The 15,669-nt window shown below is 40.9% G+C and overlaps 1 long non-coding RNA gene across 4 annotated transcripts in view; it reads right to left on the minus strand.

The window, feature by feature from the left end:
* The window catches only part of LOC114908900, a 40,370-nt gene that overhangs the window by 14,267 nt on the left and 10,434 nt on the right, over nucleotides 1–15,669 (minus strand). For 2 of the 4 annotated variants that reach the window (XR_003797071.1, XR_003797070.1), the window contains exons 2-4: nucleotides 11,594–11,679; nucleotides 11,235–11,462; nucleotides 7,157–7,280 (exon numbers count right to left, since the gene is read on the minus strand). This is a non-coding gene — a long non-coding RNA (uncharacterized LOC114908900). Of the gene's footprint in view, nucleotides 1–4,459; nucleotides 7,281–11,234; nucleotides 11,463–11,593; nucleotides 11,680–15,669 lie in introns of those variants that run through there. The other 2 variants (XR_003797072.1, XR_003797068.1) reach the window with 1 other exon arrangement.

The following is a 15,669-nucleotide window of genomic DNA, read 5'->3' on the forward strand; positions in this document are numbered from 1 at the left end:
CTCTGGCCGTCGCAGGCTTTGGGAGTGCGCATGGGTGGCAGGTTTGGGGAGCACACACGTGTCACTGGAGGGGCGTTTGACCCGATTATTGGCACTCTGGCAGCAGGGCTGAGTTGGGGAATGGCACCAGCAGCAGTGGACTTTGTGGGCTCACATACGTGGAGCTGGGCTGAATCTGAGCCTATTACCAGTGCTCCTGCAGTGGAGGTGGGTCTGGGGGCAGCACCAGCAACCGTGGACTCTGTTGGCGCACACACACCGGGTAGCAGGTGGTGTCACAGAGTCACACGTCCCAGTGGAGGGCTACTGGGGAGGAACACATCATAGCTCCTTTCCCAGCAGGGTGATCAAATCCTGCCTACCTCACGTCACAGCTTAGAATTGGACCTGGGGGCTTCTACCCCAACCAGTACTCCAACTACAGGGCTGTTACAACCACGGAGCAAAGAAGAGGCCCTGCCAAACATCCACTGCAGGCTCTGGTCACCACAACAACAAACATACCACCTATCAAGAGGACAATGGGGGCTTCCCTGGTGGCGCAGTGGTTGATAGTCTGCCTGCCGACGCAGGGGACACGGGTTTGTGCCCTGGTCCGGGAGGATCCCACATGCCGCAGAGCGGCTGGGCCCATGAGCCATGGCCGCTGAGCCTGTGCGTCCAGCGTCCAGAGCCTGTGCTCTGCAACGGGAGAGGCCACAACAGTGAGAGGCCCATGTACCACAAAAAAATAAATAAAGAGGACAATGGCCAGCACACCCTGACGAAAGATGTGGCAAGCGTCCATACCAAAAGAGCCCTTGCACCAAAAATTTTGGACTCACACACACAGCCTATTCAGGGATGTTGCCGCATAAAAGAAGCCCTTCAACGGTAGATAACTGTTGCTCCTAAATTCATAGAGAAATATAAATAAAATGAGAAAGCAGAAGAATATTTCCAATTAAAAGAACAAGATAAATCTCCTGAAACAACAAAAAATTAAACAGACCTCTTCAGTCTGTAAGCCCCAAGTTCACAAAGGAGGTAATAAAAATGCTGAAGGTATTAAGAAAGACTGTCAAATAGAAATGCAGATCACTGTAGCAAGGAACTAGAAAACATAAAGAGGAGCCAAACAAAACTAGAAAACTCAATCGCCAAGATAAAAACCGAACTAAAGGTAATGAATAAGGAGACTAAATAAGGCAGAAGAACAAATAAGTGATCTGGAAGACAGTGTAACAGAAATCACACAATGAGAAGAGCTGAGAGATCTACACCAAGACATATTAAAATGGCAAAAGTTAAAGAGAGGATTCTAAAGGCAGCAAGAGAAAAACAAAGTCAGTTACAAGGGAACCCCCATAAGGCTATCAGCTGAATTCTCTACAGAAACTCTTGCAGACCAGAAGATAGTGGCAAGATATATTCAAAGTCCTGAAAAGGACAAACCTGCAACCTAGAATACTCTACCCAGCAAGATTATCATTTAGAATAGAAGAGGTAAAGAATTTTTCAGACAAGCAAAAACTAAAAAAATACAGCAATCCTAAACCCACCCTAACAAATATTGAAAAGATCTTCTCTAAATAGAAAAGAAGAATCTATAGGAAAGGGAAAAATCACAATACAAAAGGTAAATATATAAAAGGATTGAAAATCACATAAACGAGCCAATTCACGGATTAAAAAACAAAAAAATTTTATGAAAGCAATTATAACTACAACAAACAGCAAAAGGATAAACATGAAGATGTAACACAGGACACCAAAATCACAAAATGTGAGGGTTAACATACTTGAAAACCAGGGTAACCACAAATCGAAAACATACAAAAGAGTCACAAAAACCAAAAAGAAAGGAACTCAAGCATAATGCAAAAGAAAACTATCAAACCACAAAAGTAAAACCAAAAAGACAAAAGGAACACAGAAGAAATACAATATCAACTGGAAAACAAGGTTTAAAATGGCAGTAAGTACATACTTATCAAGAATTACTTCAAATGTCAATGGACTAAATTCTCCAGTCAAAAGACACATAGTGGCAGATCACAAAATAAAACAAGAACCGACAATATGCTGCGTATAAGAGACCCACTTTAGGGCAAATAACACATACAGACTGAAAGTGAGGGGATGGAAAAAGATAGTTCACACAAATGGAAATGACAAGAAAGTGGGGGTAGCAATACTCATATCAGACAAAATAAACTTTAAAACAAAGGCCATAAAAAAAGACAAGGACACTATACCATGATAAAAGGATCACTACAAGAAGAGGACATTACACTTATTAACGTATACGCACCCAATATAGGAGCACCTAAATACATAAAACAAATACAGATATAAAGCGAGGAATTGAAGGGAATACAATAATAATAAGATGCTTTAATACCCCACTAATATTAATGGACAGGTCTTCCAGACAGAAAAACAATAAGGCAACAGAGACCCTAAATGACACAATAGAACAGTGAGGCTTAACTGATATCTACAGGATATTACATCCAAAAAACCCAGAATACACATTCTTTTTCAAGCGCAGATGGAATATTCTCTACAATACACCACATACAAGGACAAAAAATAAATCTCAACCAACTTAAACGGACAGAAATTATTTCAAGCATCTTTTCTGACCACAACATCATGAAACTAGAAATTAATCACAGAAAGAGAAATAAGAAAACGATTACATGCAGACTAAACAACATGCTACTAAAAAACCAATGCATCAATGATTAAAGCAAAGAGGAAATCAGAAAATATGTTGAGACAAATGACAATGAAAACACAACCATAAAAAAAAAAATCTACGGAATGCAGCAAAAACAATCCTAAGAGGGAATTTCATAGTGATAGAGGCCTAATTCAAAAAAGAAGAAAAATCTCAAACAACCTAAACTATCACCTAGAAGAATTAGAAAAAGAAGAACAAAACCTAGTCAGCAGAAGGAAGACAATAATAAAGATCAGAGAGGAAATAAAACATAGTGATAAAAAAATTGAGAAAAATTAATAAAAACAATTGCTGGTTTTTTGAATAGATAAAAATTGACAAACTTCTGACCAGCCTCATCAATAACAAGAGAGGACCCAAACAAACAAAAGAAGAAATGAAAGAGAAATAACACCTGATACCACAGAAATACAAAAATTCATGACAATTCTATGAAGTTATATGCCAACAAAATCAACAACCTAGGAAAAATATACAAATTTCTAGAAACATACAGCCTCCCAAAATTGAATAAAGAAGAAACATAATTTGAACAGACTGATCACTAGAAATGAAATAGAATCTGTAATTTAAAAAAAACAAAACAAGAGGGGTTTCCCTGGTGGTGCAGTGGTTGAGAGTCCGCCTGCCGATGCAGGGGACGCGGGTTCGTGCCCCGGTCCGGGAAGATCCCACATGCTGCGGAGCGGCTGGGCCCGTGAGCTATGGCCGCTGAGCCTGTGCATCCGGAGCCTGTGCTCCGCAACGGGAGAGGCCACAACAGTGGCCCGCGTACCACAGAAAAAAATAAAAAATAAAGTTGGGTAGAAGACCAAAATAGACATTTCTCTAAAGACATACAAATGCCCAACAGGCACATGAAAAGATGCTCAGAATCACTAATTACTAGAGAAATGCAAATCAAACCTACAATGAGGTACCACCTCACACTGGTCATAATGACCATCATTAAAAAGTCTACAAGTAACAAATGCTGGAGAGGGTATGGAGAAAAGGGAACCCTCCTACACTGTTGGTGGGAATGTAAGTTAATGCAGCCACTATGGAAAACAGTATGGAGGTTCCTTAAAAAACTAAAAATAGAGTTACCACATGATTCTGAAATCCCACCCCTGGGAATATATCTGGAAAAGATGAAAACTCTAATTCGAAAAGGAGACATGCATGCCAATGTTCATAGTGATATTTACAACAGCCAAGACATGGAAGCAATGTACATGTCCACTGACAGATGAATGGATAGGGTGGAATATTACTCAGCCATAAAAAGAATGAAATATTGCCATTTGCAGAAACATGGATGGACCTAGGGATTATCATACTAAATGAAGTAAGTCAAAGAAAGACAAACATTATATGATATTACTTATATGTGGATCTAAAAAATGATACAAATGAACTTATTTACAAAACAGAAACAGACTCACAGATATAGAAAACAAACTTACGGATACCAAACAGGAAAGAGGGGGAAGGATAAATTAGGAGTATGAGATTAACAGATACACAAGGATGGTTCAACATATATATACTACTATATATAGAATAGATAAAAAACATATATATACTACTATATATAAAATAGATAAAAAACAAAGATTTACCATATAGCACAGGGAAGTATATTCAATATCTCATAAAAACCTATAATGGAAAATAACCTGAAAAAGTGTGTGTGTGTGTATATGTATGTATCTGTATATATATAGATATAAAACTGAGTCACTTTGCTGTACGCCTGAAACTAACACAATATTGTAAATTAAGTATAATTCAATAAAATAAGCAAATGAACAAATAATTTGTAGAGTGAATTAAAAATAAAAGATGTTGAGGAAACTAAATATCCATATGCAAAGAATGTAGCAGGACCATTATCTTACACAATATACAAAACTTAATGGAAAATTGATCAAAGACCTAACATAAGACCTGAACGTATAGAAGTCCTATAAGTAAATACAGGGAAAAACTTGTTGACACTGGATTCAGCAATGATTAATAGGACATAACACCAAGAGCACAGGCCACAAAGTAAAAACAGATAAACTGGACTACATCAAAATCCTAAACTTGTTCATCAAAGCACACTCAGTCAAGTGAAAAGACACTATGAAATGGGAGAAGATATTTGCAAATGATATAACTGAGTATAGGTAAAAATTGAGAATACATAAAGACCTCTAAAAGGGTCTGATCACCAGTTCCACCACGGCAGGGGACCTTTCCCCAATTCAATCTTCAACACTAATATCATAAAAAATACAGACCTGATGACTAAATAAACAAAAATCAAGACCATACATAATGCACAGAAATGTACAAAATGAAAGTAGCAGTGCCTTAAACAAAACGAACTATAGCTTATCATTGAAGGTGTCACACCAATTCATAAGCTTTTATTAACATGCTTCAAAATTAGGTGTTGAGGTAGAATGAATAAAGGCACACACAGGTGACAAAATATGTAGCGTGAACAACAGTTTAGTCAACAGCCTCACAGCTATGAGGACGAGAACCTGGGCAATGTTATTCGTAGGAGAAATTCCTATACCATTTACTGAAGTTCACAAAGGATGGTCATTAGTATATGTAAGCAACATTGTCACAGTGCCCTTGAGACATGCTTCTGTGACACTCCTCAACCAGAATAAAAACCTGGAAAGACTTATCAGTCAGGCTCTCATGATACTTTCTATCTCACACTGTAGAACATGCTGTCCACTCCAGTAAGTAACTTCAAGTGGTGATTTGGTATGCAGCTGGAGTATACTGCAACATATGAGGGAAAGTACTCTCCATAAAAACTTTCTGTTGCCAAGTAAACCCACTCCATAGAGTCCACCAGAAGTTGTCCACTAACTAAAAGTGGATTAATCACAGTAAAAAAACTGGACAAACTTTCAGACCCTAGGAATATCTATTTCAGAAGCAAGTTTTAGAGTCAAATCAAGCAAACTTAAAGAACATATGAAATCAGGAAGTGTCTACATTACCCAACTAGGAAGAGCACTCCAAGAGAGAAAAAACTGTAAGATACGGGGGTCAGATGTGATAGGATCTTGAGATGGGAGCATGTTCTCTACCCACAGACGCCAAGCTAAGAGCCTGAAAAGGTTCACATATGCTCCTCTTGTAGGACTGGGGATCAAAGAGAGGACGTCTGTCCATGGTCCTTACAGTTTTCCTAAGTAACAATTACGTAAGGTTCAGTCAACCTGGCCGCCACTCGCATCACTGAAGTATGCGGCAAAAGCAGGATGGAGGAAATGGCTGGGAAATCTAACTAAGCAGACAGGGCTTCAGACAGCTCCATGTAGGTTATGAGGTCCAGACGGAATTAAAGAACAGCCAGTGTTTACTATCTGTTACTATCTGTTGATTACATCTTCTCAGAACATCAAATTGGGATTAAACTGACATAGGTTCAAGGCTTGGACTCCGGAGGCATCAACTCTTGTCTCTATGGACTAAGAACTGAGCATCCAGTGGAATCAAGACCCGAAGGAGAGATGAAGGGGCAAGAGACCCCTTTAAAACAGCCCACCTCATGCTTCTTAAAGTTAAGAAAGACCGAGTTCACAGAAGGCATATAACAAAGTGCTGTGGATCAAGATATAAAGACTACCTTTATCTTTGTTGCAGCTACAGCACCACTAGAAGGCGAGGGGGTAAATTTCACACGTTGAAGCACAGAGTGATAAGCTGCAGAGAAAAATTTCCTCCGAGAGTTTGCAAGAAATAAACTTTTGTTTTCCCAGAGAACTCTCCCAACAATGGGAGAGTTTCCCAATGCCCTTCTGACATCTGACCTGTGTTCACACTTTTGCTACTTTCCCACTCATTAGGTTTTCTGATACTTTCATGTCACTCTTGACAATCCAGGGCTCATTCTCTTGCTTCAAGATGGAGATAATATTCAGATCAGAAAGAGAAATTCCTGCTTATTAGAAGTAAGAAATGTGAAGTGCTGTGGCTCTTCCAGAATCCCAGCTCTTTGTTCAGCTGGGTAGTAAAGACATTACAGGTGGGTCTGCAAAAACATTTCACAAATTCATCCACCGCCTCCTTTTGAACACAGAGGCAACAGTGTAATACGTAGACACCTAGCTCTCTTCCTAGAACTACTGAATCTAAAGCACAGGGGTAGAAAACACAGGAAATTGGGTATTTTAAAAGTTTCCCATTGCGCTTTATAAATACTCAAGCTCTGGAACAACCCCCGACGTATCATGAAATGGGCAGATCACCTGAAGAAAAGGATAGTTTAAACTACTGACACTGCACATCCTGAAGCATTTCATGTCCAAGTCAACAGGGATTTCAGATCAGTCAAGCAAAACAGGGGCTCCCAAGAGGCACACAGGAAAAATGCAAAGATATCCAAGAGCGGATCCCATCTTCTAGAGGGAGGGAAGTTATCCTCACCCACAGAGAGCAGGCTCCCGGAGGTCTCCTCCATCACGTCCCTGTACAAGGCCCTCTGAGCAGGGTCCAGGCGTTCCCACTCCTGAGTGAATTCTACGGCCACATCCTTGAAGGTCAACGGTGCCTGAAATGAAAACACATTTCACCAAGGGGCCATGAGGAGAGTCCTTAATTTTACACAATGTGAGAAGGGGAGACAGGTGTAACAATCAATCTGGCTGAAATATGTAAATGGCAAAGCTATGTAAAGGTATTTGGAGCAAATTATGTGTCTCTAATTTTAACATCTTATGTTTTATGTAAGAGAGTATGATATCTTCCAAACAATGTGGATTTTTTCATGTTTGTCGACAATACATGGAATGCACACAAATAAAACTGAACACCAGATTGTCTATACAGATATTATGTTCTACACACTGAGATATTCAATATCTAGATGAGCTACATTATGAGTGGTGTTTTCAGAGATGACAAAGTCCAGAGTGGATTTAAAGAAAGATCAGAGTCTTAAATTATGATCAATAACAACCGCAATGACTAAAAGGGTCTGAGTACTTCCTATATGATAAGCAGTACTCTAAATGTTACATGTATTAACTTGTTATCAACAGAATAGCTCATTAGAGAAAGATGTGTTCCCATCATACAGAGGAGGAAACGGTCAGAGACACTCTGAGAAACTCGACTCAGGTCAACAGATAAGAAATGACACAGCAAACAGCTGAACTCAGGTGGCTGGGATCTGGAATTGAAGCTAAAGAGCGTCAAAGAATTGGAACTGTTACAATTCACAAATCTAAGGACACGTATAGGTTAAAAGGATGGAAGAAGATATTCTATCCTACAGAGAGTAGAGGTGGCTACATATTATGAGACAAACTAAAAACAAAAACTGACACAAGGGACAAAGGATAGTATATAATTAAAAATGGTCGATTCAATAAGATTCAACAATTATAAATACACATACACACACGCACACACATCTAACATTAGAGCTCCCAAAAACGTGAAGTAAAAATTAACAGAAATGAAGAGAGAAATGGACAGCAGCACAGTAATAGTATGACATTATAAGACCCCAGTTTTATTTATGGATGGAACCATACAGAAGATCAATAAGAAAACAGAGAACGTCAATAACACTACAGACTGACTGGACGTAACAGACACGTACACATCACAACCACCCAACAACAGCAGAAAAGACATTCTTCCCAACTATCCATGGAACATTCTCCATAACAGACCACATGTTGGGGCACAAACTAAATCTTAAATTTAAGAAGACTGAGGTCATAAAAGTATCTTATCTAACCACAATTAAATGAAAATACAAATAAGCAGATGGGGGAAAAAAACACCAAAAATGTGGGGGAAAAAGCCAAAAACCAATGGGCCAAAGAAGAAATCACAAAGGAATTTTAAAATATCTGGAAGAAAATAAAAATAAAACATACCAAAATTTATAAGATACAGTGAAAGCTACACTGAAAAATGCTTATAATAAAGAAAAGATCTCAAATCAGAAATCTATTTTTACACCTAAAGGAAACAAAGAAGAAAAAAACTAAACCCAAATTTAGAAGAGGTAAATCAGAAAGATGAGACCACAGATAAATGAAATAGAAAATATATAAACTAACAAACCAAGAGTTGGTGTTTTGACATTTACTTAGCTATACTATGAAAAAAACAAGATTCAAATAACTAAAAACAGATATAAAAGGGGAGAGATTGCAACTGATGTCACAGAAATTTTTTACAGGATTATAAGCGAGTACGATATACAATAATAGGCCAAAAAATTACATAATATAGAAGATAGAGGAAAATTCTCAGAAACATATAACCTACTAAGCCCTAATCACTGAGAAAGTCTGAACAGAAATATAACTGAAGAGATTCAAGCAGTAATCAAAAACTTCAAAGAAAAACCTAGGACCAGATGGCTTAACTGCAGAATTTTACCAAATATTTACGGAAGAATTACCTCATATCCTAATAAAGATCTTCTGAAGCGTTGAAGAAAGAACACTGGCAAACCTGTTCTATGGAGCTGGCATAATTCTGATACTAAACTCAGAGAAAAACACAAGGAAGGAAAACTACAAACTAATATCCCCGATGAATACTGATAAGAATATCATTAACAAAATACTAGCAAACCAAATTCACAGCAAATTAAAACAATTTTACATCATGACCAAGTGGAATTTATAAGGCAAGGATGATTCAACATACAGAAATCAATTAATGCAATGCACCACATTAACAGAATAAATCAACCCATGATCATCTCAACTGCAGAAAAAAGCATTTGACAAAATTCAACAACCTTTCAGGATAAAAACCTCAACAAACTAGGAACAGTAAACTATCTCAACATAAGAAATGCCATATATGAAAAGAACACAGTGATCAACACATGCTCAATGGTGAAAGAGTGAAAGCTTTCCCTCTCAGATCAGGAAGGAGTCAAGGATGCACACTCTCTGCGCTACTGTCCAAAAAAGTACTGAAAGCCTTAGCCAGAGTAATTAGACCAAAAAAAAAGAAAAAAAAATCAAAAAAGTAAAATTATTTTTTAGTAGATGATGAGGTTTATAAAACTGTAAAACTGTAAAGATTCCACAAGAAAACTGCTACATCAAAAATCAATTTTAGAAAAGTTGCAGGATATGACAACATGCAAAAATCAGTTGTACTTCTATACACAATGCACAAAGTCAAATGAAAATTAGAAAACAATCCTATTTCTATAGCATCAAAAAGAATTAAATACTTAGGAACAGATTAGCCAAGGAGGTAGAAGACTTGCACACTGCAAACTACTAAATGTTGCTAAAAGAGATCTAAGATGATACAAATAAATAGAAAGACATCCTATACTCATGGATTGGAAGACTTAAAATACCCAGAAAATCCTAAATGTTTTATAGATTCAATGGAATCCCTATCAAAATTCCAATGGCAATTTTTGCAGAGATAGAAGAAAACATGGTAAAACTGATAGGGAATCTCAAGGGACCCCAAATAGCCAAAATATTCTTGAAAAAGAAGATGGAGGCCACCCTTCTTTAGATTTCAAAACATAGTACAAACAAAGTAATCAAGAATAGTGTGGTATTGGGACTCCCCTGGCGGTTCAGTGGTTAGGACTCACTCTTACTGGGGAGGGCCTGGGTTCCATCCCTGGTCGGGGAACTAAGATCCTACAAGCAGCGAGGCTTGCCCAAAAAAAAAAAAAAGATGGTGTGGTATTGGCATAAACACAGATACTTAAACCAATGGAACAGATTAACTCAGAAATAATTCTTGGAATATATGTAAAGTGTATTTAAATATATATATATAATTTATTTATTTTTGGCTGTGTTGGGTCTTTCTTGTTGCACGCGGGCTTTCTCTAGGTGTGGGAAGCAGGGGCTACTCTTCGTTGCGGTGCATGGGCTTCTCATCGTGGTGGCTTCTCTTGTTGCGGAGCACGGGCTCTAGGCACACGGGCTCAGTAATTGTGGCACACAGGCTCAGCAGTTGTGGCTCGCAGGCTCTAGAGTGCAGGCTCATTAACTGTGGCGCACAGGCTTAGTTGCTCTGCAGCATGTGGGATCTTCCTGGACCAGGGCTCGAACCTGTGTCCCCTGTATTGGCAGGCGGATTCTTAACCACTGTGCCACCAGGGAAGTCCCTTAAAATGTATTGACAAGGGTACCAAGACTACAATAAGGGGAAAGGACAGTCTGACAAATGGTGCTGGGAAACCAGGTATCTACCAGCAAAAGAATGAAACTGGAACCATACCTGCATCAAACGCAGAAACTTCTTTGTGTCAGAGGAGGCAATCAACACAGTGAAAAGAAAACCTCTAAAGAACGGAGGTGATGCAAGTGATTTAAAGAATTTCTAAAATCAGTGATGGAATAAAACACCCTCTATCACTGATGTTCCTGAACTTTCCATTCCATTCTCAATCATGAAGATTTTGAAGTCAGTGACTCACCCATTTAAATTCAACTGCATTAGAAAAAGTCAGAGCAAATTTCTACTTACTGGTCTCTTTTCTAGCACTTACCAGGTATTGTGCATATTAATACCATCACTTCCATTTGCAGCTTCTTTATCCCGGTTTACAGAGAGCAGACAGTGCATCCTGATGGCGCCCTAAGAAATCCTTGCTGCCCAGTAGCACTGACACCACGTCTCCAATCCATGGATGTGAAGCCCTGCCCAGTGGGGACTCCTCACAAGTTCCAGGTCACTGGGTCACGGGGAGATAGGATCTAAGTGGAGATGACAGGCCCTGAGGGAAAGACCCGGGTGAGTATGAATGTACAGGTGTCAGGCAGGATACTTCAGAGTCAGATTAGCGAGTCCAAAGAAGGGCATTTCAGGAAGGACAGACAGAAGAAACAACTGAGAATATGACTTTACCTGAGAAAGAGCCATTCCAGACTCCTTTTCTTTCCTCTCCCTCCTCTTCCGGGCTTCTTCCTCAAGCAATAGGACTCTTTAGAGGTCTATTTTGAAAGTTGGAAACATGCTGTTTAATGCTTAGAATCGACACACCCCCTTCCTGAGTCACCACCACACGCACAGGGAAGCCCTCAGCATGTGGAACAGACGGTCCTCTGCTGCCCACTGTCCCAGGAGGGGCTCAGGACAGTAACTCCCACATAGAGTCTAACAGGTGAGTTTTCCCACCCTTTCCTTCAGTTCAGGCTCCCCTCCTGGTGAGGCCCTCACGTACCCAGCAGCAGCGGGCACCTCAGCTGGACCCGACGATCCCCTGCAGGTCACAGACCAGCCCTGATCCATCCCCACGCAGAGCAGAGCTCTCACCCTCAGCCCAGATCTCAGCCCTCAGGAATGGGGGGACTCAGAGTCACGATGCTCAGTGACAGATCCAGATTAGAGTCATCTGGGGCACGTTAAATATTATTGAGGCTGGGCCTCACCGCAGCTATTTAAAGAGGAATCTTTGGTCAGGGGGCACAAAACATGTATATGCAAAATGCCTCACTGATCTAATGGGAAGCCTGGGTTGAGCACCACTCAGAGGAAAGCCCAACACACCTTCTTTTCCTTTTCCAGCTTAATCGAGGTGTAACTGACGAATAAAAATGGTGCACATATAAGGTGTACAATGTGATTATTTGACAGATGTATACACTGTGAAATAATTATCACAATCAAGTAATTTACACTTCCATCAACTCACAATTACCGTTTTGTGTCTGCGTAGTGAGAACACTTAAGTGATACTCCCTCAGCAAATTTCAAGTATATAGAAACACAGTATGGATAACTATAGTCAGCATGATATATATTAGACCCCCAGAACTTATTCATTTTATACCTACAAGTCTGTACCCTACGACCAACATCTCCCCATTTTCCCCACCACCCAGCTCCTGGTAACAAAACAACCTTGCTATTCTGTTTCTATGAGCTTGACATTTCTAGTTTCCACAAAGAATATCTTTCTCTGTGAGGCTTATTTCACCTAGCACGTTCTCTAGGTTCATTTATTTTGTAATAAGTGGCAAAATCCTTCATTTTTCTGGCTGAATAACATTTGTGTGTACACACACACACACACACACACACACACTTTCCGTATCCATTCTTTTGTCGACAGACATTTTGGTTCTTTCCACATCTTGGCTGTGGCGAATGATGCAGTAATGCTCACAGCAGTGCAGATACTTCCCTCAAAATAGCAGTTTTGCTTCATTAGCTATCTAGCCAGAATAGTCTTTGATAGACTGTGTGCCTGTTCTTTTTTTAATTTATTGAGGAACCTCCACATTGTTTTCCATGATAGTCGTACCACTTACATTCCCACCATCAGTGCACAAGGGTTCCCTGTTCTCTGTATTGTGCGTGCGTGCGTGTGTGTCTGCGTGTTTTGGGACAGAAAGGGAGAGGATAATAGAGTAACCAGCACTGGCCTGGCAACAAGAAAGTCTCATACATCTTCCCAAGGATGAGCCTCTGGACCACATATCACTGTGATGTTCCTGCCCTCTGATTCTTGGAAAAATCTTTCCCTACATCACAGGACTTTGTCTCCTGTTAAAGTTGTGCCCATAGACCCATACATAACAAGACCTCCCTAACGAAAACCTTCTGCCATTTGAAGTTTAGTACTCATAATTTCCCTTCTGGACTCAAACTTACAAATTCTCATGAGGTCCAACACACTTTCCATATACCCGATAATATCCCCCTCCTATCCTGCTATAAAATACCAGAAAACATTCCAACCTCTAATAACTGGTGCATTCATGCTGGAATAATACATATGAAGACACCTAAGGACCCTCTAGACCCAAGACACTATATTTTAATATAAAGCATTACTTTTTTTAATTAATTAATTTATTTTTGGCTGTGTTGGGTCTTCGTTGCTGCCCGCAGGCTTTCTCTAGTTGCGGAGAGCGGGGTTTTTTGTTTGTTTTTTGTGGTACGCGGGCCTCTCACTGTTGTGGCCTCTCCCGTTGCGGAGCACAGGATTCAGACGCACAGGCTCAGCGGCCATGGCTCACGGCCCTAGCCGCTCCGCGGCATGTGGGATCTTCCCGGACCGGGGCATGAACCTGTGTCCCCCTGCATCGGCAGGCGGACTCTCAACCACTGCTCCACCAGGGAAGCCCCGGGGGCTACTCTTTACTGCGATGCACAGGCTTCTCATTGCGGTGGCTTCTCTTGTTGTGGAGCACGGGCTCTAGGTGCGCGGGCTTCAGTAGTTGTGGCACTCAGGCTCAGTAGTTGTGGCGCACGGGCTTAGTTGCTCCGCAGCACATCGGATCTTCCCGGACCAGGGCTCGGCCCGTGTCCCCTGCATTGGCAGGCGGATTCTGAACCACTGTGCCTTGGAACCAGGGAAGTCCCAGGACACTAATATTTTATTTCACAGTGCTCCTAGCCCAAACAATGTCATCTCCAAATCTAATAATAAAAGCAAGATGTCTCCAACGATGCACATGCCCCAATGAGAACATACATCTTCCAAGGAAACACTCCAACTTCTCTTTTGTATCTTTCAAAGTACATCTAAAACTTTCTTCACTTGCAACCCAAAATACTCAAAAATACCAAAAGGAACCCAGAAAATGATTTCTGAGACTTTCCCTATATTACTCCATGGGTTGCATGATGATGATGCTTGCCCCCAAAAAAACCCAACAAAAGTCAGTGTGTGGAGTGGATGCTGGGGGGCACCCTCTAGATCCAGCACCTCGGGACTAAGGCACCCATCCTCCTGCACCCACAGCTCCCTGTGGGCTCAGCTCAGGCCTTGGTTCTACCATCACGGCATGATATTTATTCCCCTCTGCCTAATTCCATGCCTTACATTCCTCCTCAGCTGTGATCATGACTTACCCAATTAAAACTAGTACATGCAAAGCCGTTTCAGCACGTGTGTCCCAGGCAACCTGAGTTGACACCAGGGCACCCCAAACCATTCCATGCAGCCCACAACCACCCATAAACCCACTTGCAGATGCTCCAGCCAGAATTGAGACATGCCTTCCCAACATTCCACACACCCACTGATCCCACAAAGAACAGGAGCATGCAGCATGCACTGGGCTCTTCTGTTTGACCACAACTGCTGCCATATCCCTCCTGCAGACCCCTCCACTTTCCCCATTTTACTACCTCTCCTAAGGGCACGGCTGAGCAAATAGGGCTAAAAGGCACAGAGGCTTCTGGGCACAGACATCACAGTAGGAATGCTGCCACCCAAAGGATGCTAGGTATTCTGTATGAATATCAAGAAGTTGGCCCTCCTGGGAAAACTTGCCAGCAACTGGGGACGATATAGAGTCCAGTTACAAAGGCTACTGAGTCCAGTGAGGAAGTCTCCAAGAGAGAGGGTCCCCAGGTCTCACTGTGTCCTGATCTCCCCACGCACAGCTAACTGCAAGATACCCGTAGCTCTTTACGAGGGGCCTCCTTCACGCCCCCTTACGTTCCTGACTTTCTGCCTGCCTTTAACACAGTGAAATCAGTATCCCCGACTCTGAATAGATGAACTGCTGGAAGGCAAAAAACTCTTGTCAAGGTGGCAATTGGTCCCTGGATGTTTAGAGCCTGGAAGACCTGAGAACTATAGTGGATCAATGACACAGTGGACTACACGTGAGGACACCTCAGCACACTGTCTGCGGGTACCAGTCTAAAGTGCTTACTAGGGTTCTCTAAATCATTTTGTTCTTATTTTGAGTAATAAGCAGCCACAGAGGATAAGGATCAATTAAAGTTGAAATTTCCAAATAGAATTACCATATGATCCAGCAATCCCACCCCTGGGCATATATCCAGACAAAACTATAATTCAAAAAGATACATGCACCTCTATGTTCATAGCAGCACCATTCACTATAGCCAAGACATGGAAACAACCTAAATGTCCACCGACAAATGAATGGATAAAGAAGATGGGATACACACACACACACACACACACACACACACACACACACACACACACACACACA

The sequence above is a fragment of the Monodon monoceros genome, unplaced genomic scaffold (assembly GCF_005190385.1).
Source record: "Monodon monoceros isolate NGI ecotype Baffin Bay Population unplaced genomic scaffold, NGI_Narwhal_1 Super_Scaffold_10, whole genome shotgun sequence".
Classification (NCBI taxonomy): domain Eukaryota; kingdom Metazoa; phylum Chordata; class Mammalia; order Artiodactyla; family Monodontidae; genus Monodon; species Monodon monoceros.